This window comes from Cricetulus griseus, chromosome 3 (genome assembly GCF_003668045.3).
Source record: "Cricetulus griseus strain 17A/GY chromosome 3, alternate assembly CriGri-PICRH-1.0, whole genome shotgun sequence".
In the NCBI taxonomy this organism is placed as follows: domain Eukaryota; kingdom Metazoa; phylum Chordata; class Mammalia; order Rodentia; family Cricetidae; genus Cricetulus; species Cricetulus griseus.
In genome coordinates, this window is record NC_048596.1 from 135,342,317 (window position 1) to 135,357,658 (window position 15,342).

The 15,342-nt window shown below is 36.4% G+C and overlaps 1 long non-coding RNA gene across 1 annotated transcript in view; it reads left to right on the plus strand.

Annotated features, from left to right (window-relative positions):
- LOC103158847 overlaps positions 1-7,138 on the plus strand; it is a 53,270-nt gene extending 46,132 nt beyond the window's left edge. The window contains exon 17 of the long non-coding RNA XR_004769168.1: positions 3,739-7,138. This is a non-coding gene — a long non-coding RNA (uncharacterized LOC103158847). The remainder of the gene's footprint in view (positions 1-3,738) is intronic.
- The last annotated feature ends 8,204 nt before the right edge of the window (positions 7,139-15,342 follow it).

Genomic DNA, 15,342 nt, shown 5'->3' on the forward strand with positions numbered 1-15,342 from the left:
AATTATTGCCAGTATTCCCAAAGAAAATTTTCTTGCATAGTCAGGAAAGATACAGAGCAACAAAACTAAGAACTTTGAAGGAGATAAAGAATAGATGAACCTTCATTACTCTCCCCAACCTTGACTGTGAGATAAGATTTCATTTGTGGAATGATGAATAATACAGGAATGGATAGGAGCCAAGAACAACTCATTTTGTAGTGTTACACATCTTGCATTCAGTACACTGTGCTCCTCTGCTAATGAAGTAAATGAGCAAATGATGACTCCAAAGGAAAAGTGGTAGAAATCATGGAGTTTACTATGTAAATTCCTAGGACTGTCAGCAATGCTTGTTTACATTTACATAGTAATGTTTGAATGAAATTACAAAAATAGGATGATAAACAACTGCGCAATTCTCTTACTCTTAACACCTTGATTTTGTAAAAACTAAAATAACATGAAAATTTTACTTAAATTAGATTCTAATTAGTTTGATCTCCTTTCACATGTACAGAGAATTACCTCAAACCAGAGATGCTAATTTGATGCTAATGTTAAAGTGAAAGCTAGTGTAACCTACATGATTATCTACCATATCACACACAGCTGAACGATATTTTCCTTCTCAGGAGACTAACACACCACCTTAGAACTCTTCCTTTATCTTTCCATGTTCCAATTCAGTTTATGTATGGACATTGTTTTAAAATTTGAAGTTTTAATATAATTTCATAATTTCTCTCTTTCATTTCTTGTCTCCTAATCCTGCCATATAATCTTATTGAATTTGAAATTCATGATGTCTCCTTCATTATTTATACACACACACTCACACCACTTCTAAATAGACAAATAATCAATTATAAGTTTTATGTGAATGAAAAGTTAATTTTCATGTGGTTTCCACTTATCCTAGATCTTTTGAGAAACCTTTTACCTAATATGCATTTTTGGCATTTGTAATATGAGTTAAATGATAAGTATATGATAATTTTGAAACCACAACCTCTCTCAAATAATTTTGTATTTCTATGAGTGTGTGTGTGTGTGTGTGTGTGTGTGTGTGTGTGTGTGTGTGTGTGTGTACATTGTCGCATTATAGTAAGTTCTGCAAACAAGAAATGTAACTGGAATTCCGTGAATTTGTTCTTATTTTCAGTACAACTTCATCAATACCAGATTTACTCTGGTTTTATACATATTTTCCAGTTGTGTTGATCATTAGGACAAAGGAATGGCACATATGGGAACCTCAATATGTACTACATCCAATCTGTACATTACTTGTGAACATGATGTTTATATTAATATCAACACAATTTTCTAGTAAATTAGTATTTATTAATAATCATTGTTTATCTTATTAATCATATGAAAATGATTTATTCCTTGTATATATATTATAATTGCTATTTGTTCTTAAACACGTTGCTTTTCATTCTATGATATTGACAAATGACACATCAACCTACTTATTATGACCTCAGACACAGGCACTGAGGACGCCTTCTGTGCCTTCTCCTCAGAAGCTTTTGCTGAATACACAGACACCACATCTTGCTGGTTGTTTTGTAATTTGAGGGCATATCTTCCTTTTATATTTCACTATTACTTTCATGTTTGTAAAACTCAATTAAAGTTTTTGTTTCTGTGCATTAGCACTATTACTTACCTAAGTTTTAAGTCCATACACTTTGTACATGTCTTAATCTTTCTGTAAAAATCACATGTTCTTTCCACTTATGTCGTTTATATTTCTGGACAGAGAAACACCTGCTGTTCATTTTCTCCAGTAACTTTCTTGAGCACAGTGTCCAGTAAATGTTCTAAGAAGTGTCCTGACTTGAGTCTATTTTGAATCTTTTTGAATCTTTGTAATTACTGAGAAAGCACTCTACATTTTTGATTATAGGTATTACCTTCCATTTAATTTCATGAAATTGCAGCTGCACACCAGATCTGTTTTGTCGTTCTGAATCATGATTAATCTATATTAATAAATATAATTTCATACATTGTACAATGAGTTTTGTTCTTTTAATCCCAATTCTTCATCACATCCTGATCTGCTGAAACCATACTTTCTAAGTCCCTTACTATATTTTTAAGAATTAAGTACTTCATAGAAGTCTAGTGTATCTAGATAATTTTCACATCTCTGTACCTACAACCCTTTCTTTGAATTCCTCATTACTCTTCAATATTCACGTCCTCTTCATTTTTATTGTTCATTATACAAAACACACATACCCAGACACACACACAATCACAATCATATATAAACAGGATCTGTTGAATCCCATTATTGTTCTTGGGTCAATAATATTCTTTGGTTATAAGGATAGATTTTGGAATACAGTTATTGATTATAATGATTTTAAGAAAGTAGTGTTAATTTCATCTAAGTTATATGGAGTCATCCCTCACTTGACCTTTGCTGTTTTACATTTTGAGCATGATTTTTTTTTCATGTGAATGCCTCAGGTAGCTATTAGCAGTGAGCGAGGTATAAGATCCACTAATTTCTCTTCAATGATATCTTGCCATGCTAGTCTTTCAATGGCATCATAACTAGGCTGGACACTTCATCACTTTCCTCCCTCACCTGCTTTCCTAACACTTCCCTGGTCTCTGAAAGGATGTTTCTCAGTGATAAAGTTTGATGTATTCAAGTTCAATTTGTCCCTGATCCAAATAAATGCATTGGTATCTGCAGTGGGGATTTACATGTCTCTTCTTGGAATCAACCAAGTGTGATAGTATAGACTGTACTCCTGTGGTAGAACCTTGGACTCTACTTGCAAACAACTCAAAAGTAGATTGCTTCTGCCTGTTTCTAGAGGTATTTTGACATTACATATATTCTCCTGGTGGGTACATTATCTCTCCAAACTTTTTTTAGTTTCAATTAAATACATTCACATATATTAAATTTATATCTAATCTCTGGGGGTTATAAAATAATAATTTCCTCATTATGTTTATCATTTTTTGTGTTTCTTTTTATTCAATTTACTCCCTGTGTCCTCATGGAACTGATTTGTGGAAATGTTTATTCAAGTACTATTTTTGTAGTTCTGATTGTCCTTAAATTGAGAATAGTAAGATAATTTGTATTTTGTAGTCTACATTAGACATTTGTGATCTAATATGGAGTGATTTGACTCTTGCTTAAGGCCATACCTGGACAGTCAGGTATGACTGATATTGTGCTGATAATTCTACTTTTCCCCTTGGGATTTCCCCCAAAATCTGTTTCATAGAACTATCATCTAAATCATATAACTACTTTGCCATGGATTGTTTTATGCAAGTCTGACAAGAGTAAAAATGCTGTATAGATGGGTTAGAGTGCACATTATATGGATTCTGAAGTTAGAGGGCACCATCTTTTCACCTATATAAAACCTATAGTAACAGCAGGGGAAGGGAAATCTGATAAACCATTGGGTTGGAGAACAATCATATTGAAGATGAATACCCCAAAATTGTAGTTTTGTTTGGAACTGACCTGGATTTTGTTGGTGATAGAGGAAAGAGACAAGTAACTGAAGATAAATTGTACAAATTATCTCTATGCTACAGAGTAAATTTTTTGCCCTTTGATTTGTCTTATAAGAGAGTAGGAGGTTTATTTAAACAGGTGTGGACAATAGAGAGTGTGGTGAAGGATATCAGTAAGATGAGGTCATCTGTATAATCACAATGATTTGAGAAATCACAGGATAACAGTCTTTTTTTCCTTGGTGACAGGCATTCTTCATATCTGTATGACTGATTTCTACCTGGGAATGCCGTAACAGTGACCAAAGTAATTGCAAGCATCTACATAGGAATCCTGGCTCCTTCAGTGTTTGAAGAGAAATGACTCTCATGATGAGATTCAGCTCTGAGAGATACTTCTGATATAAGGTAAGAACCATAGCAAAAATAGTGTGAGGCTGACATTTTAGCAATGACTCCCGATACAACAGGTGTATTGGATAAAAGAAAAGAAATGCAAATATCAGTTAGTATTCTTTATACTGATTTAGGCCAAGAGCTAATAGGGCACATTTTATTCCAATATTATAGAGCATCCTTAGCAATGCAAAGCTGGAACCTGATGGTGTTACGTATCAAGGAGTTAGGTGTCTATGGTAATGATCATCAAATATTATTCAATACTGAAATTTCTAGAGTTGCAGAAAAACTTTCATCTGACCTATTATTTATTATTTTTTGCAGTGACATATATGTAATTATGTATAATTAATGGAAACTGCTGAATCCTTCAGCATTTGTATATTCCTCAGCTAGAGCATACATGCATGTGTTTAGGGCGGTATTCTTTGTCTCATCTGTCCCATTAAAGGGTTCACCCTTGAGAAGTCTGCTTCATTGAAATTGTAGCCTCTATCATTACAGGTAGCTCTTCAGCTAGCAGTTAGATCCTTGAGTTTCTCCTATCTACTTTTGCATTTCAAGTTGAAGTGTCCTTTTACTTTTTATTAATCTCTATGTGTTCTCATCTTGAGATAGAAATGGTGTGCCTTTACAGGCACAGATAGAGGACCCTTTCTCACAGTAGACATACTATTCCTCTGTATCTTATGGTAGTTCTGCTACCTATTCCACAATATTATGTGGATTTTGGTTCTTTTTTATTCATCAGGTTTATGTGGCATGGCAGAGTCAGTTGCACTTTGACCAGTGGATTATTTTTATTGTATCTTTCTATTAGAAAATGAAACTCTTTGGCTGAGGGTGAATGTTACACTATCTGTGTGTAAAAGGATAGGTATTTTAAAAGTATATAGAAATTTTACTACCTTAAATACTTAAGTATGTAGGTTCTTTTCGAATATCCATTATTTCAGTGTTTATGGATATTTGGCCAGGTTTACACTGTTTGGCATAATTTGTCCCTTGGTGATGATATAAGTCTTCTCCATTGACCAGAAATATCACAAGCAATTCACTTGTGTATTTGTAGTGCCAGGCCTCTGATAATCCAGTAAAAGCTATGATTTAGGAAATGATGATGCTTTAGGAAGTTTAGGAAAATCATGAATTTCACATAACTTCTGCAGTAATGTTATGCCAGTGGTCACATTAGGATTCCATGGTGGTAAGGAGTAGCCCAAATATAACATGAATAACATTCTAGATTCTCTCTACCATGTAAATAGTGTAAGAAATTCCAAAATCAAAATTATGTGAAAGTATAGTACATGTGAGTATTTAGAGAGAAGCTTGGCTCACATGTGGTGTGGAATGTAGTAGAGACTGTTATGTGCTACTCATGTTCCTTATGTCTTAGTGGCTCACTCTAAGCAACATAGACACTTTCCTACATTTTAATGTTTCAGAAAAACAAATTGAAACTTCAGACATCACTCAGAGATATGGTAAAACAATTCTGGAGATTAACACAAAATGGCCACCCCTATGGTCTTTTAATTAAATACAATTGTCTGCATTATGGCCCTGTAATTATCCTCAATGATAAATCTTATTGACGTTGAAATATATTCAACGGGTTACTTTTTCTTTTAAGATCAATTATGTCTGTGTGGGAATTTGCTTCAGGCAGAAACACTCTTTTAATTATGTCTACCAGATTTTTTCCAGAATGTAGAAGTAAACATCCAGGGATAGTGGTGAATTTGCAATTCATTACATGATGGTCTTTGCCAGATGTATGAATATAGTTTGCCATCAAAGAAATATTATTTGGTGAATGTTAGTGAGAATTATTCTCACATTGGCCACTGGTAGTAGGTATTTGCTGAACATGACAGTAGAATTGCACATATGAATTCCTAGTACTCATAACTGAATGCACAAGACTTGCTTGTCCCAGGTCAAGGTAGCAAAATCTCAGCAAAAGTAGTGGAGGACCTCATGATATCTCACTCATATTTTAGTAGCTACTGGTATTTATTTGTTTATGGAGACAGGACAGTTAGTTTTCCGCAGGGGCTTTTGCTCTCAGAAGTTATTCATGATCCCCTGGTTTTCTGCACATCTGTGTATAAACAGGCAACCCTAAATGGGTATTTAAAGCTTTTCAATACGGAGCTCCACAGCTCCTGTTTTAGTTCACCCTAACCCTAATCTTCCAATAATCATGATCTCCCTACCACTAAGTAGTTAACTAGGTTTCCAATACTAAGCATTATATTCCTCATGTTGTGCATGTGATGGGTATATTTGAGAGCTGTTGGCTATATCCAGGTATGTGTGTCAATATTGCACCCTTAGGGCTAATTTGCTCTGCTGCTCATTAATGTTGTTTATAAATATCACATCTGCTTAAGAGTGCTGATTGCATTCCTCTGTTGGATGCATGCACAGTCCTGATACAAATATACAAAACACCCATACCAAAATTCTTAGTCAATGTTGAGTCAAATGTGGGAGAAAATGTATAAGAGCTAGATTTGTCAAGGATTTTGGAATGGTATTGTGTCTTTTAGTAACATAAGATGTCCTGCCAATAGAGTCTCAGCAACATGACTGGCCAAAAATAATCTGAATAAATGTGACACAAATTAACTTACCAAAATGGACAAATAGTAGTCCAGAAGTACTCAACATGACACTAAGTTCTATATGTAACTGAGGAAATCTAGAAAAGGCAGATGTCACCCAACTCCCACCTGCCCACTCTGGGAAATCCCACCTCGGGGTCTACAGGCAGACTGAATTGGTCCCTGAAGACCCAGGGACCTGACTCTGCTGAGATCGATGGACTATTCTGTCCCCAGGCAGTGGAGAGTGCAGAGAATGCTGAGGTGAGCTGCTTTGGCCCCTGACTTGGGCCCAACTTCTGCCTGCCCACTCTGGAACTCCTGCTCAAGGGTCTTCAGATGGGACAATTCGACCCCTGAGGACCAAGCAACCCAGAATCTGCTGACATCTCTGCCCCCGGTGTGCTCTGGCCCACCTGGAGAGCAAGTGCTTCCAACCACCTGCACTCACCTTGAGACCATCAGAGTATTGGAGCTAATTGCACCCACCTGAAGAGAACACCATACCCATACACACTAGGAAAGGAATTGACACAACCTGTACCCACTGGAAGAAGAGATGGGAAGGTGAAAATATAAGAACACATCCAACAACAGGAAAACCAATATGACACCACAAGCATCTAGGGACTCTACACCAGCAAGACATGAACATCCCAACATAGAAGAATCAGAAGAGAGAAACCTTAAAAACAATTTCATGCAGATGATAGAGACACTAAGAGAGGAAATCAAAAATCCTTCAGAGAAATGGAGGAAAAGATGAACCAAAATATGCAAGAAATCAAGGAAAGCCAAGAAAATACAATTAAACAGCTGAAGGATACAGTTCCAGACCTGAAAACTGAAAAAGAGACAATAAAGAAAACACAATCTGAGGGAATGATGAAATGGAAAAGCTGAGTAAATAATCAGGAAACACAGATGCAGGCATACCCAACAGAATACAAGAGATGGAAGACAGAATGTCAGATGCTGAAGGCACACCTATCAGAATTACACTGGACTTTTCCATGGAAATTCTGAAAGCCAGAAAGACCTGTATTGATACTCTACCAACTCTGAGAGAACACTGACACCAGCCCAGACTACTATACCCAGCAAAGCTTTCAATCACTATAAATGGAGAAAACAAGATATTCCATGAAATAAACCAGATTTAAACAATATGTAACCACTAATCCAGCCCTACAGAAAGTACTCTAAGGAAAACTCCAACCTAAGGAAATTAACTGCACTCACATAAACATAGGCAATAAATAATCCCACTTTTCAAAAACACAGAAAAAAGCAGGGTATATCCCCATACCATACCAGTACAAACAACAAATCAAAAAAAAATAAACACTCAATGGACCTTCATTTCCCTCAATATTAATGGACTTAACTTGCCACAGGCTAACAGATTGGCTATGAAGACAGAAACCATCCTTTTGTTGCATACAAGAAATTCACCTTGAATTTAAAGACAGACATTCCTCAAAGTAAAGGGTTGGGATAAGATATTCCAATCAAATGGACCCAAGAAATGAGCTGGGATAGCAATCCTATTATCTAACAGGTTAGACTTCAAACTAAAATCAATCAAAAGACATAAAGAAAGTCATTTCATATTCATTACTGTAAAAATCCATCAGGAAGAAGTCTCAATTCTAAACATCTATGCCCCAAATACAAAGGCAACTACTTTCATAAAAGAAACATTATTAAAACTCAAATCACAAATAAGACCTCACACAGTTATAGTTGGAGACTTTAACACCCCACTCTCACCACTGGACAGGACCACCAGACAGAAACATAACAAAGAGACAAAGGAAATAACACAAATTATGACCCAATTGGTATTAACATATATCAATAGAACTTTCCATCCAAACACAAAAGAATATACCTTCTTTTCAGCATCATATGGAAGCTTCTTAAAAATTGGCCACATTCTCGGCAACATAGTAAACCTCAACAGGTACAAAAAATTGGAATAATCCCCTATGTCTTATCAGACCACCATGCTTTAAAGTTAGAAATCAAATACAAAACAAATTGCAGAAAACCTACCAACTCATGGAAATTGAACAACATGCAATTGCACCATTCCTGGGTCAAGAAAGAAATAAAGAGAGAAATCAAAGACTTCCTAGATTCAAAGAAAATGAAGACAGAACATACCCAAACTTATGGGACACTTTGAAAGCAGTATTAAGAGTTAAGTTCATAGCTCTAAGTGCTCACATGAAGAAACCAGAGAATAGTCACACCAGAGAGTTGACATCACTGCTGAAAGCTCTAGAACAAATGGAAGCAAATTCACTCTACAGGAGTAGACACCAGGAAATAATCAAACTGAGGGTAGAAATTAATAAAGTCGAAAAAAAGAAATCAAGTCAAAGTATCAATGTAACATAGAATTGGTTCTTCAAGAAAATCAACAAGATAGACAAATCATTATCCAAGCTAACCAAAAGGCAGAGAGAGAACATGCAAATTAACAAAATCAGAAATGAAAAGGGGGACATAACAACAGACACTGAAAAAATCCAGAGAATCCTCAGGTCAAACTTTGAAAACCTGTACTCCACAGAATTGGAAAATTTAAAGGAACTGGACAATTTTCTGGACAGTTATCACTTACCAAATTGAATCAAGAACAGATAAGCAACTTAAACAGACCTATAACCTCAAAGGAAATAGAAGAAGTCATCAAAAGTCTCCCAACCACAAAAAGCCTGGGGCCAGATGGATTCACTGCAGAATTCTACTAGAAATTCAAAGAAGAGCTAAGGCCAATACTCCTCAAATTTTTCCACACAATAGAAGCAGAAGGTTTGCTGCCAAACTCTTTTACGAGATTTCAAAAACCTTGATACCCAAGCCACACAAAGACACAACTAAGAAAGTGAACTACAGACCAATATCCCTCATGAACATTGATGCAAAAATTCTCAATAAAATACTGGCAAATCAATTACAAGTGCGCATTGGATAAATCATCCATCATGATCAAGTAGGCTTCATCCCAAGGATGCAAGGATGGTTCAATATATGAAAATCTATCAATGTAATCCACCATATAAACAGTTTGAGTGAAAAAAACACGTGATCATCTCACTAGAAGCCTAAAAAGCCTGTGACAAAATCCAACACCCCTTCATGATAAAGGTCTTGGAGAAATCAGGGATAACAGGAACAAACCTCAACATAATAAAATAAATATGCAGCAAGCCAATCGCCAACATCTAATTAAATGGAGAGAAACTCAATGCGAAATCAGGAACAAGACAAGGCTGTCAACTCTCTCTATATCTCTTCAGTATTGTCCTTGAAGTTCTAGCTAGAATCTAAGACAACAAAAGGATATCAAGGGAATACAAATTTGAAAGGAGGAAGTCAAACTTTCACTATTTGCAGATGATTTGATAGTTTACATTAGTGACCCGAAAAACTCTACCAGGGAACTCCTACAGCTGATAAACACCTTCAGTAAAGTGCCAGGATACAAGATTAACTCAAAAAAATCTGTAGCCTTACTATATACCAATGACACATTGGTGGAGAAAGAAATCATAGAAACATTGCCTTTACAATTGCCATAAACAACATAAAATACCTTGGGGTAACACTAACCAAAAAAGTGAAAAACCTGTACTGTAAGAATTTTGAATCTCTAAAGAAAGAAATTAAAGAAGATACCAGAAAATGCAAAGTTCTCCCATGCTCTTGGATAGGTTGGATCAACACAGTAAAAATGGCCATTTTGCCAAATCAACCTACAGATTCAATGCAATCCACATCAAATCCCCAACGCAATTCTTCACAGACCTTGAAAGAACAGACCTTCTCAACTTTATATGGAGAAACCAAAGACCCAAGATAGCCAAAACAGCCCTGTACAATAAAGGAACTTCCAGAGGCATCACCATACCTGACTTGAAGCACTATTATACAGCCATAGTCATGAAAACAGCTTTGTTTTCATAAAATAGATAGGTAGACCAATGGAACATAGTTGAAAACCATGATATTAACCTACACATCTATGAACACCTCTGTTTTGACAAACAAACCAAATTTATATGAAGTAACAAAGAGAACATCTTCAATAAATGGTGCTGTCATAACTGTTTGCAGACATGTAGAAGACTGTAGATAGACCCAAGCCTTTCACCTTGCACAAAACTTAAGTCAAAATGGATCAAAGACCTCAACATAAATCCAGGTATGCTGAACCTTTTTTAGAAGACAAAGTGGGAAATACCCTTGAATTAATTGGTACAGGAGACTGCTTCCTGAACATTACACCAGTAGCACAGACACTGAGATCAACAATTGATAAATTGGACCTCTGGAAACTGAGAAGCTTCTGTAAAGCAAACGACCCATTCAGCAAGACAAAATGGCAGACCACATACTGGGAAAAGATATTCACCAACCCCACATCTGACAGAGGGCTGATCTCCAAAATATACAAAGAACTCAAGAAGCTAGTCTCCAAAACACCAAACAATCCAATTAAAAAGTGGGGTACAGAACTAAATAGACAATTCTCAATAGAGGAATCTAAAATGGCTGAAAGACACATAAGAGTGTTTGACATCCTTAGCCATCAGGGAAATGCAGATCAAAACAACTCTGAGATACCATCTTACTCTTGCTGGAATGGGCAAAATCAAAAACACCAATGACTTCATGCTGGAGAGGATGTGGAGAAAGGGGAACAGTTCTCCACTGCTGCTGGGAGTGCCAACTTGTACAGCCACTTTGGAAATCAGAATGACGACTCCCAAGAAAATGGGAATCAGTTTACCACAAGATCCAGCAATTCCACTCTTAGGCATATACCCAAAAGAAAAAAATCATACAACAATTACATATGTTTAACGATGTTCATAGCAGCCCTATTTGTAATAGCCCGAAACTAGAAACAGCGTAGATGCCCCTCAACTGAAGAATGGATAGAGAAAATGTGGTACATTTACACGATGAATTACTACTCAGTGGAAAAAAATGAAATCTTGAAATTTGCAGGAAAATGGATGGATCTAGAAGAAACCATTCTGAGGTAACCCAGTCACAAAAAGACAAAGGTGGTATGTATTCACTCATATGAGGATTTTAGACATAGAGTAAAGGATTACCAGCCAAAATCCACACTGCCAGGGAAGCTAGTAAACATGCAGTACCCTAAGAAAGACACACATGGTCCCTTGGATAAGGGGAAAGGGTCAAGATCCCCTGAACAAATTGGGAGCACCTGAAGAGGCGGCAGGGAGCTAGGAGAATGAGAAGGAAAGAAGAGGAGGATGCAGAGGTCATGAGGGAGCAGAAAGTTTGAGTCCGCGGAAGAATAGAAGATAACAAGAAGGGAGATACCATAATAGAGGGAGACATTTGAGGTTTACAGAGAAATCAGGCACTAGGGAAATGTCTGGAGATCTACAAAGATGACACCAGCTAACAATCTAAGCAACAGAGGAGAGTCTTCCTTAAATGCCCTCCCCTGATAATGAGATTGATGAATGACTTCTATGCCACCCAATAGAACTCATCCAGCAGCTGGTAGTAGTAGAAGCAGACATCCACAACTATTCACCGAACTGAAATGGAACCCAGATGTAGAGAGGGACGAGTGAAGAGCAAAGGGGTCCACACCAGGCTGGTGCAACCTACAGAAACAGCTTACCTGAACATCAGGGACCTCTTGCTCCCAAGACTGATAGCTGGAATACCAGCATGGGACTGATCCAGACCCTAGGAACATGGGTTTCAGTGAGGAAACCTCAGAAATCTACGGGACTTCCTCTAGTCGTTCAGTACTTATCCCTAGCATAAGTGTGGACTTTGGGAGCCCATTCCATATAGAGGAATACTCCCTGAGCCAACACACACAGGGGTGGGCCTAGGCCCTACCCCAAAGGATACGATAGAATCTAATGACACCCTAATGGAAGACCTCACCATACTGGAGGAGCAGAAAGAATATGTGATAGGTAGGGTTTTAGTTTGTAGTGGGTGGTGGTGGTGGTGGTGGCAGGGGAGGACAGGTTGGGAGAAGGGAACTGGGATTGTCATGTAAAACAATTCTGTTTCTGATTCAAATAAAAAATATATAAAAAAAGAAAAGGCAGATGTCATTCTTAGAGACGTGGACACCAATTTGTTGTCTACTCCCCTAAGGTCTGCTTTTAAAAATTCACACAGGTAGCATTAGCAAACATATCAGGGTATAGTTAAGAAAGTATCTCTATTCATATACATATATGCATCCAATAATGATTATTATAAAATGTATTCATCTTTGAAGGAGAGTTGTATATTGTTATATGTGATAATTTGAAAGAGAAAAGATAAGGGAGAAATTTTGTAATTAAATTATACACTCAAAAATAAAAGGAAAGGATATTTCCCCCCACATACTCACACATGGACATGTAGGCATGCTCACATGGACATACACACAAACACATATGAGTACATAAAAACACATATTCCCACATGCACAGACACAGTCACAATGAAAAGGGAGTCCTCTAAGTCATCATAGAATAGTGTTTTGTGGTATAAGAGAGGAATTTTAGATAGGATATGTATGGAAATTGACTTTTTACAAATATACAATATTTATATATTTACATTGAATGAAACATTGTTAAGAAATGAAGGTTCCAGAAGAAGTTAGCAAAGTTTTGTCTTCTGTACATTACCTAAATGCACACCTCATACCAGAAAGCATGTACAACACACACAACACACACACACACACACACACACACACACACACACACACACACACACACTCACAGATGCACACAAACACACACACGCAGACACACACAGCACATGCATGCCCAAACACATACACACAAAGAAGATAATTCTCAGTGTTAGCATAGAATAGTCATAATAGGGATGAAGAACAATTTTAGTTTCGTGTATGGAGAATGGCATTTACCAACGCACACCATTTATACCTTTATATTGATTAACATATTTTTATGGAATAAAGGCACCTGAAATAATAGTAGAGTTTATCCTCTAGCTGTCACCTCCATGAACATGAGTGCCCTTCCCACATCAATTCTTCATGTGCTTGTCCACACCCCCACAGAGGGAGGAGATACAACTACTTTTATTAGTATTATAGCTACTAGTAAATAAAACAACAACAATAATAATAAACAAACCAGAATATTCTAAAAGTAACAAATGTACAACCAGGATAAAAATAGCCAAAACCACACAAGAATCTCATTTATGTGATACTCACTAATTCTCACTCACAGAATTCTCATAACACAAATATCAGAAAATATGATATATAGGTTAGGGAACTATGAAGCTAAACAAGAAGCCGAAATGAAGCATTGTGAGAAAGAGAACCACTAAAAACATCATTTAGTGATTTTTGTCAGGACATCTAATGGCAAACCCAACCTTTAAAAGAAGTGTGTATATACAGTGATATTTCAATGTAGAAATCAAATTTTCCATTACTTCTAGTCACCAAATAGGAACAACTTCTGATTTAGGGATGGGGGCTTGTGTTGATACTCTCCTGCCTTGCATCCAACGACCATCTCTCAGAGTGTAGGGAACTGTAACATTTGCATACTCATTATTCCATCCTCTTACCTCATAATTTTATCACCTACAATTCTATTCTCACTGTGTGAGAAAAATTTCTTTGCTACTCCTGTGCAACCTGTAGTATGTGAGATTGGATTAGGGAATAGACTGGTACACACTTTTATAGAAAGAACAGTTCTTCCAAAATAACCTATCTCTTTTATATTTTACATTTTTGCTTTTGATTTTTTGAGACAGGGTTTCTCTGTGTAGCTTTGGAGCCTATCCTGCCACTCACTCTGGATACCAGGGTAGCCTGAAACTCACAGAGATCCGCCTGCCTCTGCCTCCCAAGTGCTGGGATTAAAGGTATGTGCCCTCAATGTCCGGCCATTTTTAAGATGATGACTTATTACATTTTCCGTTTTTTTTCATCCCAAACACTTCATAATAAAAATTCACACTCTATTTCAAATACATGACCTATCTTTTTTTCTAATTGATACTGCATAAATATACCTAAATAGATGTTTTTACATATAAGATGTTCAGTTCATGTAATATTACTTTCATATTGCTATTCATGGCTGAGTATTAAGACTTGCAATCATCATTTAGTATCTAGCATGTACTTCTTAGCACCTGTCTCCACCAGTCACATCAGTGAAGTAAAAATGCAAATTAATACAGTTAAATTGCCTTTAGTTATTTTTGAAGTCATTAAACGTTTTCAATCATATTTATTTCAAATGAACCTGTAGTTATTGTATGTCCTGTGTCAGTTGTTCTCAAACTTGATAATACTGTACACAATTAATAGTTTATGTTGTTGTGAACAGACAGTCACAACTTTGTTTGCACTACTGCTCCACAAGTGTAATTGTGGACTGCACTGAATTATAGTTTTAATATTTGTGTTTTGTTATCATCTTAGGTGACCCTGTGAAAGCATAGTATGCTACCCAAAGGGTTGACAACAAATACTCTCCTAGACTATTTCCTTACCCACTGGGATATTTTTTAATTGACAACCTTTATATATAGGAACAACACAGCTACCTGAATTAAGTAAAAATATAACCTGAAATTTTATAAAGGAAGCATTTTCAGAACAGCTTCTCAAAGCAACACAAGGGCTTATTAGATTGAGGTTTCACTATGTTTAAGCAATCTGGAGAATCCAAAAGTTGTCAAGTTCTAGGAATCTTAAGACATATTCTGTATTCTTTGCTCCTGTGGTGATTCTCCTTTTAGGTTCTTGAGTTTTTTTTATTACAAC